This window comes from Oncorhynchus kisutch, linkage group LG7 (genome assembly GCF_002021735.2).
Source record: "Oncorhynchus kisutch isolate 150728-3 linkage group LG7, Okis_V2, whole genome shotgun sequence".
In the NCBI taxonomy this organism is placed as follows: Eukaryota; Metazoa; Chordata; class Actinopteri; order Salmoniformes; family Salmonidae; genus Oncorhynchus; species Oncorhynchus kisutch.
Window position 1 is genome coordinate 28,544,515 of NC_034180.2, and position 16,866 is coordinate 28,561,380.

The following is a 16,866-nucleotide window of genomic DNA, read 5'->3' on the forward strand; positions in this document are numbered from 1 at the left end:
ACAGCCATTTGGCATTGCCAGATCAGGACCTAACATAAGGACAACTCAGAGTGTGCTATTCTGTTCTTCTGAAATAGACTACATTTTCTTCATATCATGCCTCTTCAGACCTGTCTAAAGCAAATAATGGATTTATTGTGAAGGTGTAGGCTATATTACATGTATTTATTAGACTTTTGAAATGTAGACATTCCTTGTAGGCTATGTAGGCTATGTTTGGAAGCCAGGAGATGCTAAATGTGTTTATGTTAATTAAGGCTCAATTACCGTGACACCGACAGTTATTTGCTTGACAATCACCGGCTGACGAAATTACGTGACCCCTAGTCATAGCTCATTCTAGAATTTTAGTGAGCCCGCTGTAACCACGCTACCCATATGGTCAAGGAAGATGTGAGCTCAAGTACACTCTTCAACAACAACAAAAAGGCCTTCTACCTGGAACCAAAATAGGGTTCTCCTATGGGAACAGCCATAGAACCCTTATGGAACCCTTTTTTCTAAGAGTGTAGTTGAGTGAGGGCAACACCATTTGACCTCGAAGCTAAGCAGGCATCAAAACACTCTAAGCCCCCCACACGCACACATCACATCCTCAACCATTCCAGAGGAAACATAGCAGAGTAATTGCGTAAACTCCACCATTCCTCTCGGAGAAGACTTTCTCTGTGGCCTGCTGATGGAATTACTCAGACACTTAATTACTCATTGAGAATGTTGGAGAGCTCTCGCTAGCCAAAGATATTTACAGCATGGCTTTCAAAACCCTCAGTCCCTATGTTATTCAACGAATGCTCATCCCAGCCACAGTCATGTTAGGCAATGTAGACCACTGGCAGGGTATGGCTGTTTAAGTAATCGGATATTCAACCGTAAAACCAATGACTGAAATATACAGTAGAGAAAAGGAGGAGAGGACATACTCACCAAACAATAGTAGGTATAAAAAAACAAAGACCCTGCCTTAAACATCTGTTGATTTTTCCATTGAGAGCCCCATAAAGTTACTCCACATAGTTTGGGGTGATTGTGGGGGTTTCTGTATGTATCCCTATAGAGCGGCAGTAGTTAGCTCAGTGAACTGTGCTCAGTTCAAAGCAGGGAGAGGAGTGAGCCGAGTGTTGAGGAGGATGATGTATTGGCCTGGAGCTCTTAGCAGACCACCAGGGTCACGGAACATGGCTTTGTTGTGTGTGTGTGTGTGTGTGTGTGTGTGTGTGTGTGTGTGTGTGTGTGTGTGTGTGTTTCAGGGATGGAGTGAACACCACACACATGTATGCACACTATCTCACACAAATACTGTAAAAACACATATACATACACTGAGCACCCCTCCCAAAAAGTACAAAAACAGACCGTTTCCATGGCTCCAGTGTGCTTTGAACCCATAGGACATTACTGATGGTTTTGTTTCTCTTCTGAGAGGAACCCTAGGTTGTGCGTGGTAGGGGTGGTGGGCGGTGGGCGAAGGGTAGGGAAGAACAGCCTTGTAGGGCAGCTTGGAAACACAACCAGGATTTTCCAGGATGCAACAGGCCTGCTGTTTTTGTTCTATGTCTGTCTACACTTGTCTGCCTCAGGATGTTCTCATGTCTCACTATCTACAGTAGCATGGAGTGTGCATGTGTGTGTGTGTGTGTCTGTCTGTCTGTCTGTCCTTCTTCTCGCCTCTCTTGCTCTCTCTCTGAGCAGTTGTTTATGTGTGCCTGTTCTGACTGAGCACTGCTTCAGAAGTGATAAACAGACTACGAGTGGCGACACACGAGAGCGAGAGCGTAAGAGAGACAGAGAGAGCGCGAGGGAGTGAGCGAGAGAGAGAAAGATAAAGATAGAAAATGACCATCAGAGAGAGGGAGAGAGAGAGAGAAGAGTGGCTATGTAGTCCCATAGCCTGAGTATCGACTTGAGTCTGCTCCCTGCTCCCACGTCCCTGCTCCCCTCCTCAGCCGACCCTGCTACCCTCCCCAGTCTGCAGTGGGAGAGAGAGGAAATGGACGAAGGATTTATTGTTGGGTCCTGACTTGTACACATTCCTGGTGTTGTTTTTCTCCCCTTGGCCCCCTCGGCCATACCAAAGGCCTCTAAAACAACAGCCTGTCAGGTTGTGACAGCTGGCTTCAAACAGCTCCTGCAGCACAGCAGCACCCCAAACCCTGGTTCCCATGCATGCAGCAGCCCCACACCGATAGGCCAATGTGTGGGGAGAGGTTGAGTGTACGTTTCTGTGTATCATGTGTGTACGAGTGTTTTGTGGCATGTGTGTTTCTGTCACAGGAGGCTGCTGAGGGCAGGACGTCTCATAATAATGGCGGGAACAGAGCAAATGGAATGGCATCAAACAAATTGAAACCATGTATTTGATACCATTCCCCTTATGCCGCTCCAGCCATTACCATGAGGCCGTCCTCTTCAATTAAGGTGCCGATAACCTCCTGTGTTGTATTCTATAGGGTGGGGTGGTGGGACGATGGGTGGTGTTTATGTTTCTGTAGATCGGCATGTATGTACAGTATGTGTGTTTGTGCGGTTTGTGTGTCTGTATATATTTATATGATACAGGGGTGGAGTCCTGATAGGGTTAGTGGTCTCAAACATTGTTTGTCTTGGGTGGTGTGTTTAAGCATACAGTGTGTTTGTGTCTGCTTCCTTGTGTGTGTGTCTGCACGCTTGTGTGTGTGTCACATTCATCTCCCCCCTCACCTCCTTCCCCCCACTCCCAGGTGGCAGTGTAGCGTTGAAGCGCGGTTAGCCTCCCTCCCTCCCTGTGATTCCCCTCTACTCTGCCTGTCCAGGTGTGTATGGGCTGCACCCGGCTGTCTGAGAGAAAAAGGCCCTTTTTGTCTGAGCTCTGTCAACCAGCTCTGTCACACCATTGATCTCTCTGCTTCCTCCTCTCTCCTTTAGAGTGCTACCACACCTCTCAAATACTCCCCCGTCTTAGATGTAGGACCTGGGAGAAACCAAAGCCTATTTGGGGGGTAGGGGGGTATAGGTAGGTAGGTAGGTAGGGTGAGACTGTCCTTTTGCCACTAATCAGATAATTGTTTGCACTCTACAGGTGCTCGCCTCCTAAATGAGGTCACAGCTCAAGTGCACCTCTTCAGAGGGAGAGGGGGATTAGAATTCCTAGGAGTGCTGGGATAAGATGTGGAGAACACATACACACAGCATACACACACACACACTTGCTAGAGGAGAGACATGCATATACACACACACTTAGCCTGTCAGTGTAGGAAGGCTACTGAAAAAAAGATCACAGTCATCATGCGACTTACCACACATATTCTTGTGTTACCTTTTAGGGGTCATGACTCTTATCCAAAATTCAACATTGCCAGCAGTCACCCGAGTCCTGGTTCAGAGGGAAACACTACTAGCTCCAGAACGTGAATAAATCACCCTGCAAGGTGTATCTTTTTTTGTGTGCACACGCTGATAAATATGAGCTTCAGATCTGCTGTTCAACCCTCTACTTTTGGCCCACCTGCAAACAATAGGAGTGAAGAGAACAGAACAGAACATTTTGGGTTTGAGAGATCCCATCTGTCTTAATAGAAGAGAGAGGGAGGGTGTGTGAGAGGGATAGAACGACAGACAAACAGACAGACAGACATACAGACAGAGTGAAACACATGAACACATAAGAGGAAGAGGGAGGAGAGGGACAAAAAGGGGGGAGCATATGAGAATGAATTCAAGAAAGAGGAAGAAAATGGGTGAAATTAAAACGATTTTATTGTCTTTGATCACATTGTCGGTTGGATATTTGGGGATTTAGGCTGCACTCTGTTCCAGACTCGTAGCGCAGAGGCCTCTGGCTAAACTTTAGCCCAGATGAGAAATGGACAGAAGATGTCAGACAATTACTTGGAGATAAGAAGCCTGGTGAAGAATGGCCATGAACAGCCTGCTCGCCATCAGGCCCACACACAGACACAGACACAGACACAAACACAGACACAGTCCCATTGTCCTCCTTATTTGTTTGGGGCACATGCAGGTATTTTCATCCTGACATTTCCTGTGCTTTTGACTGGTTCATTGTGTCTCTCTCCACCATTGAGTCTTACACAAATCTCCTTGATGTTTTCCCCCCTATATCCACAGGTATTTACATTCACAACTCATTTACTGTTCTTTTTCTCGGGAAGCTGTAAAGACAAAAAAAAATCTCTAGGAAAATCCCACCGGGTTTGTGAAAGTATGGATTTGGTCATTTTTCTGAGGTATCATTTTCAGGAAGGCAAGTCCAGACGGCCTTTCAGTGAGGAAATGCACATTAGCGGATTAGGTGCAACATGGAAGGCTGAGGAGAGAACTACTTCCTGTTGTAACTGTCTGCTCTTCCGTAGCCAATTAGTGGCTAGCTGAATGAATGGACTGTATTGAGAGAGCTGGACCTATTAAAGACCAGAGCCAGGGATGTGAATGTTGGAGCCGGACCAGAGAACAGAGGCAACGTCCAGACAGAGGGTATGTCTTATCTGCTGAATGAGAAGGGAGAGGATGTCCCAGAAGCCAACCCCACTCTCAGGAGCCAAAATGGACACTCTCTACACTAAATGAATGATGCCAACCCCATTCTCAGGAGCCAAAAGGGACACTGCGCGAGGTGAATGACACTACTAAATAATAGTACATTTGATTGGACAGCCAGCCAGCCTCTTGAATGAAAGAGCCTTATAATTCAGCTATGTAGACCTGAATAGGATTGAGCAATTGGAAACGTCATAGAGTCATGGCCTGTAAATGTTAGCTTTAGCTACTTTTACATCAACAGTTTACCCATGGCTAATTGGAACATGCCCCTCCACACCCCCTCCCACCACACACACACACACAGTCGTGCAAGCACATACGCGCGCGCACACACACACACACACACACACACACACACACACACACACACACACACACACACACACACACACACACACACACACACACACACAGTCCACCAGAATTACGACAACATCTGGAGGAACTCACCCAATGCACAGACAAACGTTTCCTGGAGTGCACCGGAGGAACCATCAGAAGGGTTTCAAATGCACGCACACACACACACACACACACACACACACACACACACACACACACACACACACACACACACACACACACACACACACACACACACACACACACACATACACACACACACACACCCCTGGTCACTGAGTACATCAGAGATCAGACGATTGGAACAAGGGGGAACAAAGAGTGTCTCATAGCACTACTCACCATAGAGGCACTAAAGGTTAAGTCTCTCAACACAAGGGCTGTCTTTCTTCTCTTCTCTTCTCTTCTCTTCTCTTCTCTTCTCTTCTCTTCTCTTCTCTTCTCTTCTCTTCTCTTCTCTTCTCTTCTCTTCTCTGAACACAGGTCATGTAATATACTGCCCGGCCCGGACCCACCAGGACACACAAAGAGCCATGGGGCATAGAGAGCTTCTTGTGAATCAATTTCAGAATGTCAGGGTCAGGCCGTCTGGCCCAATGAGAGAGAGGAGGGGGCAGCTCCGACATGTATATAGACTCTACAAGCTCTATAAGAGCGAGAGAAACAGAGAGAGACAGAGACAGAGATGGTTGATATGCCTCTGCTGTTTTGAGAGGAAAGGAAATACAGGGGGAAGAGATCGAGAAAGATAGAGACAGAAACATAGAGAGAGACTTTGAGGTGAATGGGTGAGTCTGTGTCAAAGCAGAGCTAGAGAGGGAGATCATGTTATTAAGTGGGATTGAATAATCACTGCGTCAGGGTGGGACTTGAAATCAAATATTCTCATCCAAATTTCTCAGAAATGCATCCTTCCTATGTAATAACTTCCTCAATGTAACCATCAATCATATATTTTTTAGCCACTGTCATCAGTGAGTGTGTCATATCAGTTAACTATCGGAAATAAAAGAGGCGTTAAGGAGGGGAGAAAGGAGCTATCTTACAACACCTCAATTGGGTCAGGCACAGAAAAGCAACAGTGTGGTGACAGGAGAGAAGCAAAGTATCTCTTTCTCTCTTTCTCTTTTATTTCACTCAGTCGAACTATCCAGACAAACACTGTTTATCATTACCGCCCCCCTAACCTGAGACCTCACCTCTCGCCTCTCCCTCACTCTTTTTCCTGTCCCCCCTCCATAACCCCCTCATCCCCCCTCAACCCCACCACCCCCACTTATCCCTTCACACACACACACACACACACACACACACACACACACACACACATACACACACACACACACACACACACACACACACACACACACACACACACACACACACACACACACACACACACACACCGTAGACACATACACACGCACACATGTGCATATGCATACACATGTTCAATACACATTCATGGACATAGGTTTTCACACTGCAGTGCACACACACACTTACACCCTCACACACACTCTTGCCCCTCTCTCTTACATATGATCCAGCTTGCAGCACAAAGCTCTGAGGCCTGGATTATGTAAAAGCATACAGAAACAGAGACAGTTGCAGTGCCTCGAGTGAACCAGCTAAAAGTCATGTGAGGGTGAAGGCCCTTTAATGAGGATATTGACAGGTTCCTCCCTAAGGCACAGAGCTGCTACTATAGTAATAGCCCTTCAACGCTGACAGATTCATAATCAAAGTCTGTTTGATGTGGTTCCCCAACTCCGCTCCTACTTTGACTTCTCTTTTGGCAGGGGAACGTGTTCTTCAGAAGAGTAGAAGAATTTCAAAGGACGGCAAACGGCAATTAACGTCTTTTTTCCATGTTTTACAGGCTGCTAATGTTGCACAGTGTTCCTTTAACACTGTCTGTCTGGTATGTGTGCATCTCTTTGGTTGAGGATCACTACGATTAGGCCTTTTGCCATTGTCTTACTCCTTTTACAGAATATTCCCACAAAACTGCAGGCCTATTTGGGTCAAATAAACACAAAGTTTTTTGCCATATGTTTTGGCCTAACATTTGAAATACATGCTACCTTGTGTGTGTGTGTGTGTGTGTGTGTGTGTGTGTGTGTGTGTGTGTGTGTGTGTGTGTGTGTGTGTGTGTGTGTGTGTGTGTGTGTGTGTGTGTCAGGGGTTATATGCGGCTGGGACAAGGGGGTTCAGGAGAGTATACTATAGTATAGGCAGTCTAATTGAGCTAAAGCTGAGGATGTAGAGGTTTGGCTGGGGGGTTGTCTTGGGCCTGTCCTCACCACAACACCCCCCAGCCCCTGTGTTTGGAGAGGGTTTATTTTCAGCCTCTCTGTGGATGTTTAGCATGAAACCCTACCCTGCAATAACCATGCACTGAGCAAAAGAAGGGACATGTGGCCACCAGACTCCCTCATCTCTCCCTTTCTCTACCTCACTCTCATCGCTCCTGCTTTTCCTCTGAAAACATTGCGTCCTGCGGCATGAGCAAACATGTTCCTCTGTCATTCTGTGGAACTGTAGAATGGCGGGACTCCCTTTCTCTTTGAGGTGCACCCATAATACAACACTGCCACCTCTCTGTGTTTCTGAGATCTGGTATGACAACACCTCTGTTAGTTGTCTCTGGTCTTTTTCACACATTCTTATGGCTGTATCCATCCAGGAAAGAGGTGGGTAGTGCACTGGGGCAGTCAGGACACACCTCATCACATTGGAAGACACTGCCCTCCAGTGGTGAACAGATCAAGCACCCACACGTAGGGACTGGGAGCATCTCAATAGTCTAATGTCAAATCAAATTTTATTTGTCACATGTGCCGAATACAACCCTAACCTTACAGTGAAATGCTAACTTACAAGCCCTTAACCAACAATGCAGTTTTAAGAAAATAACAAAAAAAAAATGAGATAAGAATAAAAATTATTAAAGAGCAGCTGTAAATAACAATATTATACAGGGGGTACCAGTACAGAGTCAATGTGCGGGGGCACCGTTGTCAAGGTAATTGAGGTAATATGTACATTTAGGCAGAGTTATTAAAGTGACTATGCATAGATAATAACAGAGAGTAGCAGCATAGAAGGGGAGGGCAATGAAAATAGTCTGGGTAGCCATTTGATTAGCTGTTCAGGAGTCTTATGGCTTGGGGGTAGATGCTGTTTAGAAGCCTCTTGGACCTAGACTTGGCGCGAACAGTCTATGACTAGGTTGGCTGGAGTAGAGGTCCTGGATTGCAAGAAGCTTGGCCCCAGTGAAGTACTGGACTGTCCACACCACCCTCTGTATGCAAGGATCCTGGGACTAAACACCTCCCTCTGCAACTGGATCCTGGACTTCCTGACAGGCTGCCCCCAGGTGGTAAAGGTAGGTATATCCGCCATGCTGATCCTCAACACTGGGGCCCCTGATGGATGCATGCTCAGTCCCCACATGTACTCCCTGTTCACTCATGACCATCATTATGTTTGCTGATGACACAACAGTGGTAGGCCTGATCACCGACAACGATGAGACTGCCTATAGTGTTGAACGCTGAGCTGTAGTCAATGAATAGCATTCTCACGTAGGTGTTCCTTTTGTCCATGTGTGAAAGGGCAGTGTGGAGTGCAATAGAGATTGCATCATCTGTGAATCTGTTGGTGCGGTATGCAAATTGGAGTGGGCCTAGGGTTTCTGGGATAATGGTGTTGATATGAGCATGACCAGCCTTTCAAAGCATTTCAAACCTCATTTAGGCAGGTTACCTTAGTGTTCTTGGGCACAGGGACTATGGTGGTCTGCTTGAAACATGTTGGTATTACAGACTCAGACAGGGAGAGATTGAAAATGTCAGTGAAGACACTTGCCAGTTGGTCAGCGCATGCTCGGAGTACACGTCCTGGTAATCCGTCTGGCCCTACAGCCTTGTGAATGTTGACCTGTTTAAATGTCTTACTCATATCGGCTGCGGAGAGCGTGACCACACAGTTGTCCGGAACAGCTGATGCTCTCATGCATGTTTCAGTGTTACTTGCCTCAAAGCGAGCATAGTGGGATTTCTTATAAGCTTCTGTGTTAGAGTCCCGCTCCATGAAAGCGACAGCTCTACCCTTTAGCTCAGTGCGAAAGTTGCCTGTAATCTATGGCTTCTGGTTGGGGTATGTATGTACAGTCACTGTGGGGACGACGTCCTCGATGCACTTACTGATAAAGCCAGTGACTGATGTGGTGTACTCCTCAATGCCATCAGAAGAATCTCAGAACATATCCCAGTCTGTGCTAGCAAAACTGTACTATAGTTTAGCTTTATCTGACCACTTTTTTATAGACTGAGTCACTGGTGCTTCCTGCATTAATTTTTGCTTGTAAGCAGAAATCAGGAGGATAGAATTATGGACAGATTTGCCAAATGGAGGGCGAGGGAGAGCTGTGTACAAGTCTCTGTGTGTGGAGTAAAGGTAGTCTAGAATTTTTCCCCCTCTGGTTGCACATTTAACATGCTGATAGAAATGAGGTAAAACTCATTTAAGTTTCCCTGCATTAAAGTCCCCAGCCCCTGGATGAGCGTTTTCCTGTTTGCTTATACAGCTCATTGAGTGCGGTTTTAGTGCCTGCATTGGTCTGTGGTGGTATGTAGACAGCTACAAAAAATACAGATGAAAACTCTCTAGGTAGATAGTGTGGTGTACAGCTTATTATGAGATACTCTACAACAGCCAATCAAAACCTCAAAACGTCCTTAGATACCATGCACCAGCTGTTGTTTACATATATGCATAGGCCCCGCCCAGTGTCTTACCAGAGGCTGCTGTTTTATCCTGCCGATAGAGTGTATTACCCGCCAGCTGTTTGTTCTTAATGTCGTCGTTCAACCACGACTCGGTGAAACATAAGATATTAGTTTTTAATGTCCTGTTGTTAGGATATACGTGCTTTCAGTTCGTCCAATTTATTTTCCAGTGATTGAACATTAGCTAGCAGGACAGAAGGCAAAGGCAGATTAGCCACTCTTCGCCTGATCCTCACAAGGCACCCCGATCTTTTTCCGCAAAATCTCAGTTTCCTTCTCCAGCGAATGACGGGGATCTGGGCCTGGTCGGGTGTCTGTAGTATATCCTTCCCATCCGACTCATTGAAGAAAAACTCTTCGTCCAATTTGAGGTGAGTAATTGCAGTTCTGATGCCCAAACGCTCTTTTCAGTCATAAGAGACGGTAGCAGCAACATTATGTGTAAAACAACTTACAAACAACTCGAAAAAACAAACAAATAGCATGGCTGATTAAGAGCGGATTAGACGGCAGCCATCCCCTCCAGGGCCATCACACTCCTTGTCTCCTTTCCGTCCTTGAAATAGCTGGGGTCAGTTTCCCAAACACACGAAGATAATCTTTAGCATTAAAATCATTATTCGTCCATTTCCTAATAAGATGTTGTTAGTGCTAAAAATTATGTTTGTGTTTTTCAGTTTCAATCAATCCTTAGAAACGAATGCCTTCTACATGCTTCGAAACGGCTAGCGCATTGCCAAATTTGGCTATCCAAACTGAACAATTGTGCTCGGATACTCCCTTAAAATACCTTTGCTTAAAAAACAAAAAGAATGTGGCAATAGTACTGTTTGTCCATCTTGAGATGCCAAAGCCAGTATACACTTCCTCAAAATAGTCAAAAATAATCTAAGATATCTGCAGTATTTCTCAAATATTTTTCTTGTTGAATGACAACAAACACTCAATTGAAGAATACCTACTGTTGACAAATCACCGACGTAGGGGCATAGACTTGTTTGTATGTGAACGAACAGCCGAGAAAATTACTTTTCGAAGATCAAAACGAGAAAAAAAAACGTCACAAAATGTTGTCATAATAAACAGTATGCACAAACTGTTCCGGATGGGAAGCCTTAAGGCCTCCACCATGTTCCTTTCACCTGTCATGTCTTTATGGATACGTGCAGAAGAGGGGAGTGAAGAAGAGGGAAGGAGAACACTGAGATACTTCCCAGAGACTAGGAGCTGACCTGTAATCCACCTCACAGGTGCTTGCCTGACTCAAGGTTAGTATTTTCTTTCATCCTGTGACTGTATACAACTCTGTATGCAGGATGATTGCTTTCCAAAAACACCCCATTGAAGAAATCCAAGATGCCTGCCTTCAAGGACTGAGAGGCCATTGTCAGACAGGATTGTTTTTAGAGCTCGACCCTCTCCCCTTCCCTGTGCCTCTGTGTTGGTACGGAGCAGAGGTCTCTGTGATGTGGTCATTAACTCCAGGGGTCAGGGGTCATAGAGAACATCAACATACAGTAGAGAGAGAGAGAGAGAGAGAGAGAGAGAGAGAGAAAAGAGAATAAGAGAGATGGACTGACAGAGAGAACTATCGAATGAGTGTGTAGAAGAGAAAGAACAACAGAAATACAGGGCTAGTTAGGACTAGCATGCACAGCTGCAAGCCCCACCAGCCCTGGTGCAAGTCCCACCAGGCCAGAGGCGCGTGTTGCCAGAGCTGGGATCACTCCCTCTAACTAATAAAGCACATCTAAAATGGCCAGGGATCCCTAGCAGGGGGACCAAAGGGCCGCTGGATCAGCAAACACCTGCTTCTTATGGTCCTTATGGTCCTCCGTTGGAGTGAGTAAGCAGAGCGGAGGACTTACACAACTTCACAGCATGCAGCTCAGGGACCAGGCAGGCCCCCTGTTAATGAGAAACACTCCCAGAACGCTCCAGTTCTACTTTAGCTATGAATTAAGTGAGGAGAATGTTCCGGAGACAGGCAGGTTGGGTAGAAGGGGGAAGGACGTGCGTGTGTGTGTGTGTGTTAAGCCTGTCTGTTGTCTCCTCCATAACATGAGGTCATTGACATGTGAACGACACGGGGGAACAGCCCACACAGCCCCACAGTAACAAGGCTTTGTGTTTGCTTTGGTCACTCTCCCATGAATGGGGAATGGTTGTGTCATACATACAGTATGCTGCTTCATGCCTTAGACCTCAAGACAGTAGCCGAACCCTGTCCTGGTTGGGTTATGGTCAATGCACTGGGTGGACAACAGGACCATAAGGTCAGGGGTTGGTCGAGAACTGTGCATAACCTTTCACCTGTCATTTTATTGCACAATGACCATAATCCAGCCAGCAACTGTTAGTATAGTTTAGAGTTTGGTGGTGAGATTTTGAGTTGAGAACATACTTGTGAAATGTTTGGCTCAATCATCGAGAGAAGTACAGTAAATACTAGTTCCACATTTACAGTGTATTCCCATGACTGAAATTATAAGATAACATAACGTACATAACATAACTTAACATAACATAAATCCTGAGGAACCCATAGTCCTCAGTGAAGTCCCACAACATGGACAAGCTGTCGAGCTGAAGGCTGATATGTTTGAGAATTGTTGTTTGCTCCTCTGGTCTTGTTTATTCGGGGGGCGGTGTGTATGTGTTGTGTGTGTGTGTGCATGGGACTGCTCAGTGGAAAGGCTGAGGGGGGCTGTGAGTGTGTATCTACACTACATGACCAAAAGTATGTGGATACCTGCTCGTCGAACATCTCATTCCAAAATCACGGGCATTAATATGGAGTTGGTCCCTTTGCTGCTATAACAGCCTCCACTCTTCTGGGAAAGCTTTCCACTAGATGTTGGAACATTGCTGTGGGGTCTTGCTTCCATTCAGCCACACAAGCATTAGTTAGGTCAGGCACTGATGCTGGGCGATAAGGCCTGGCTCACAGTGGGTGTTCCGATTCATCCCAAAGGTGTTCAATGCAGTTGAGGTCAGGGCTCTGTGCATGCCAGTCAAGTTCTTCCACACCGATCTCAACAAACAATTTCTGTATGAACCTCACTTTGTGCACTGGGGCATTGTCATGCTGAAACAGGAAAGGGCATTCCCCAAACTGTTGCCACAAAGTTGGAAGCACAGTATCGTTTAGAATGGCATTGTATGCTGTTGCATTACGATGTCCCTTCACTGGAACTAAGGGGCCTAGTCCGAAGCATGGAAAATAGTCCCAAACCGTTAATCATCCTCCACCAAACGTTACAGTTGACACTATGCATTGGGGCAGGTAGCGTTCTCCTGGCATCTGCCAAATTCATTAGTCTCCAGAGAATGCATTTCCACTGCTCCAGAGTCTAATGGCAGCGAGCTTTACACCACTCCAGCCGACACTTGGCATTGCACATGGTGATCTTAGGCTTGTGTGCGGCAGCTTGTCCATGGAAACCTGTTTCAAGAAGCTCCAGACGAACAGTTCTTGTGCTAACGTTGCTTCCAGAGGCAGTTTGGAAGTCAGTAGTAAGTGTTGCAACCGAGAACAGACCATTTTTACGCGCTTCAGCACTCTGCAGTCCCGTTCTGTGAGCTTGTATGGCCTACCACTTTGCGGCTGAGCCTTTGTTGCTTCTAGACATTTCCACTTCACAATAACAGCACTCACTGTTGACCGGGGCAACTCAAACTGACTTATTGGAAAGGTGGCATCCTATGACGGTGCAACATTGAAAGTCACTAAGCTCTTCAGTAAGGCCATTGCACTGACAATGCTTGTCTATGGAGATTGCATGGCTGTGTGCTTGATTTTATACACCTGACAGCAACTGGTGTGACTGAAATAGCCGAATCCACTAATTTTAAGGGGTGTCCACATACTTTTATGTATGTGTGTGTGTGTGTGGGGGGGGGGGGGTGTAGTAGTGGGGGTTGTAAAGGAGCTTGACTAAACCGTGTGTTTGTACATAAATTGACGTGCAATTATGGACATGTACACAGTCCCCTTGGTCTGTTTAAGAGATCTGGAATAGTTTCCTAACAGTTTCAAGATGCCCTACTCTGGCTTGGTTTCCAAATTTAAAATTGGGTTTGTTGTTTCAAGTTTTAGTGTCACGTGCACAATTCAGTTAAAATGGTTTTCTTATTTCCTATACCCCAAAAATAGAGTTTCAATATCATTAGTACTATAAAACATTTATAAAAAAGTAAAGTAGGACAAAAACACAAGAGAAATAGAAATAAGAAGAACACGAGGATGTAAGTAAGCTACTGTGTGTGTGTGAAGAATCAGTATGAATGTGTCAGTATGTTTTTATGTATCTGTTATTTTACCAGGTAAGTTGACTGAGAACACGTTCTCATTTGCAGCAACGACCTGGGGAATAATTACAGGGGAGAGGAGGGGGATGAATAAGCCACAAAATAGCAAAGTTGGGTCAGCGATCACAAGACGGCAGTCATACAGTACGGTGCCATCTTGTATTGCTCTCTTTGGTTGCGAGCCAACCTGGACTCACAGCGCAATTTGCAAGTTTCTTAGTTAAAACAAACTCTGAAAAAAAGAGCTGACATCCTTTTACAGGGTAGATGTACTGAGCCCCTTGAACCAGTGGCGTGTCCAGGGGGTGGCCCGGCCCAGGGTGGCCACGCCCCACTCTGATATATGTTTGGCCACCCCAGTGCACACCCCAGAAATTCTGAGATCTGATAGGTCGTCTCTGAAAATATTGATACATTTGACCAAGAAGCGAGAAAGCATCCTAACGAAAGCATCCGGAGAAAGCACTTTGTAGGCTGAATATCATTACACGGGGTTTGTAATATATGTCCATATCCATTCAAATGGCAGGTGCACAGCGCACTGTTCGGATGCTGCACTTATTTTGGAGTACAGTCGACGAACGTGTGCAGGTAACCTACTTAACCTACTTTTTGAAGTGATTTGTTTGACAATCAGATGAAAACATTAAGGTTGTGTTCATGAAACATTAAAAGGTAATACATTTTTATATTTATATAACATCTTTACTATAAAGCACATCAAATCATGTTTGTGCACGCGCAAGCGTGTGCACACATTGAAGTTCCCGTGAGAAAAATACCCCCCCCCCCCACGAATGTCATGGGTACAAACCACACTCTGGATGGCAGTTTCAAGTGAATTTACTGCTGTATGCTAAAACCCTTATATAAAATCCAGACATTGAATGCAAATACTGTAACAATACTTTTTGGAATTGATTTATCAAATCAAATCAAGCTTTATTTATACAGTATATTTCAAACATGGAATGCAACGCATTCTGCTTCACAAGAAACACAAATGAAAACAAGGAAAATAAAAACCTAAATATTGCATCTATTAAGGTTCAAAATGTTATGGCCCCCTAAACTGGGTCTGTGCCCCACCTCCACCTTGTCTCGGGGCATTTCATATTATTTTATACGTAAATCGGAGACACTCCATATTTTTTACTTTATTTTACCTTTATTTAACTAGGCAAGTCAGTTAAGAACAAATTCTTATTTTCAATGACAGCCTAGGAACAGTGGGTTAACTGCCTATATAAGGGAAGATACCTAGTCAGTTGTCCAATAATGTATTCAGCTGAAATGTGTCTTCCACATTTAACCCAACCCCTCTGAATCAGAGAGGTGCATGGGGCTGCTTTAATTGACATCCACAGTGAACAGTGGGTTAACTGCCTTGCTCAGAACAACAGATTTTTACCTTGTCAGCGCAGGGATTCAATCCAACAACCTTTCAGTTACTGACCCAATGCTCTAACCACTAGGCTACCATATAGTATGCTAAGTTTTGTATGGTATGTATTAATTTGTGGATGTACATCGGCCATTTCATATGTTATGTTACAAATTACAATTTAGATTTGTTACGAATTTTTTAAAACTGCAATATGTTACGAATTTGCTGAACATATGATATGTTACAAATTGTAGCTAGGTGGCTAACATTAATGAGGCTATGGGTTAGAAGTTAGGGTTAAGATTAAGTTTAGGAGTTAGGTTAAAGAGTTTGCTTACATGCTAAGTAGTTGTAAAGTAGCTAAAAAGTAGTAAGTAGTTGAAAAGTTGCTAATTAGCTAAAATGCTCAAGTTGTCCATGGTCAGATTCGAACTAACAACCTTTGGGTTGCTATACATTCATGTTACTAACCACCCTACTTTCCTTTTTGCCTTATGTAACCATCTGTCTTATGTAACCATAGCAAACGTAACATATCACACTAATTTGAGTGTCCCGAATTTACTTTTACTATGTTACGTCTAGTCTATGAGACCAGGCTGCCCACTTGGCCACCCTATTCAAAAATATTCTGGACACGCCACTGCCTTAAAGTTGTTGAATGGAATTCTTAGCTGAACTTCAGCTCTGTACAACAGATTTCACAATTGTTTCATAAACATGTTTGGTTTATGCTTTCTGTTTATATAGTCTGTGGAAGTGGAGAGGACATTAAAATAGGATGGCTGGAGCTGAACCATCTCCGCCTGCTGGTGATCCTCAGTCTTAAGCGCTGTAGGCAATGGCATCTCTCCAAGCTCACTTTTTCTCTTTCCGTCTCGCTCTTTCTTTCCCTGTATCTCCCGCCACCACTCTCTAACATACATACACAGGCTGTCATTGTAAATAAGAATTTGTTCTAAGCTGACTTTCCTAGTTAGATAAAGGTTAAATTTTAATTTAAAAAAGTAAAAAAGCAATACTTAGTAATCAAACTTAATGTACAAAGTTCTCCAGACCAAGGCCCCTCTATAGATAGATGTCCTTTCTCCTTCTGTGTGACTCCTTCATTCATATCCCCATAGCAATTTCAACTATTCACTAAAGAACCCACAGAGGTCATTAAAACAGAGGGCTCCAGTATGGCATCCAACGGGTTAAAGACAGCTACCAACATTTGTAGCTGGCTTGTAATTGTGAGGCCCAGCGAGCGAGCAGGCTGGAAAGGGGGGGCTGGCTAAGCACATATTTCAGCCAAGTGTTCACAGAGTGCCTTTCCGGCTTGCCATGTGGACTCAATGATGGCGTCCAGGGGAGTGCTCCGTTCCTATGAAATCTGCTGCCAGCCCCGAGCAGGGACAGACCACCTGCAAGCAAGCGTGGCATGCGGCGAACGAGGGGATCGGATGTCCCCCAGCAGACACACGC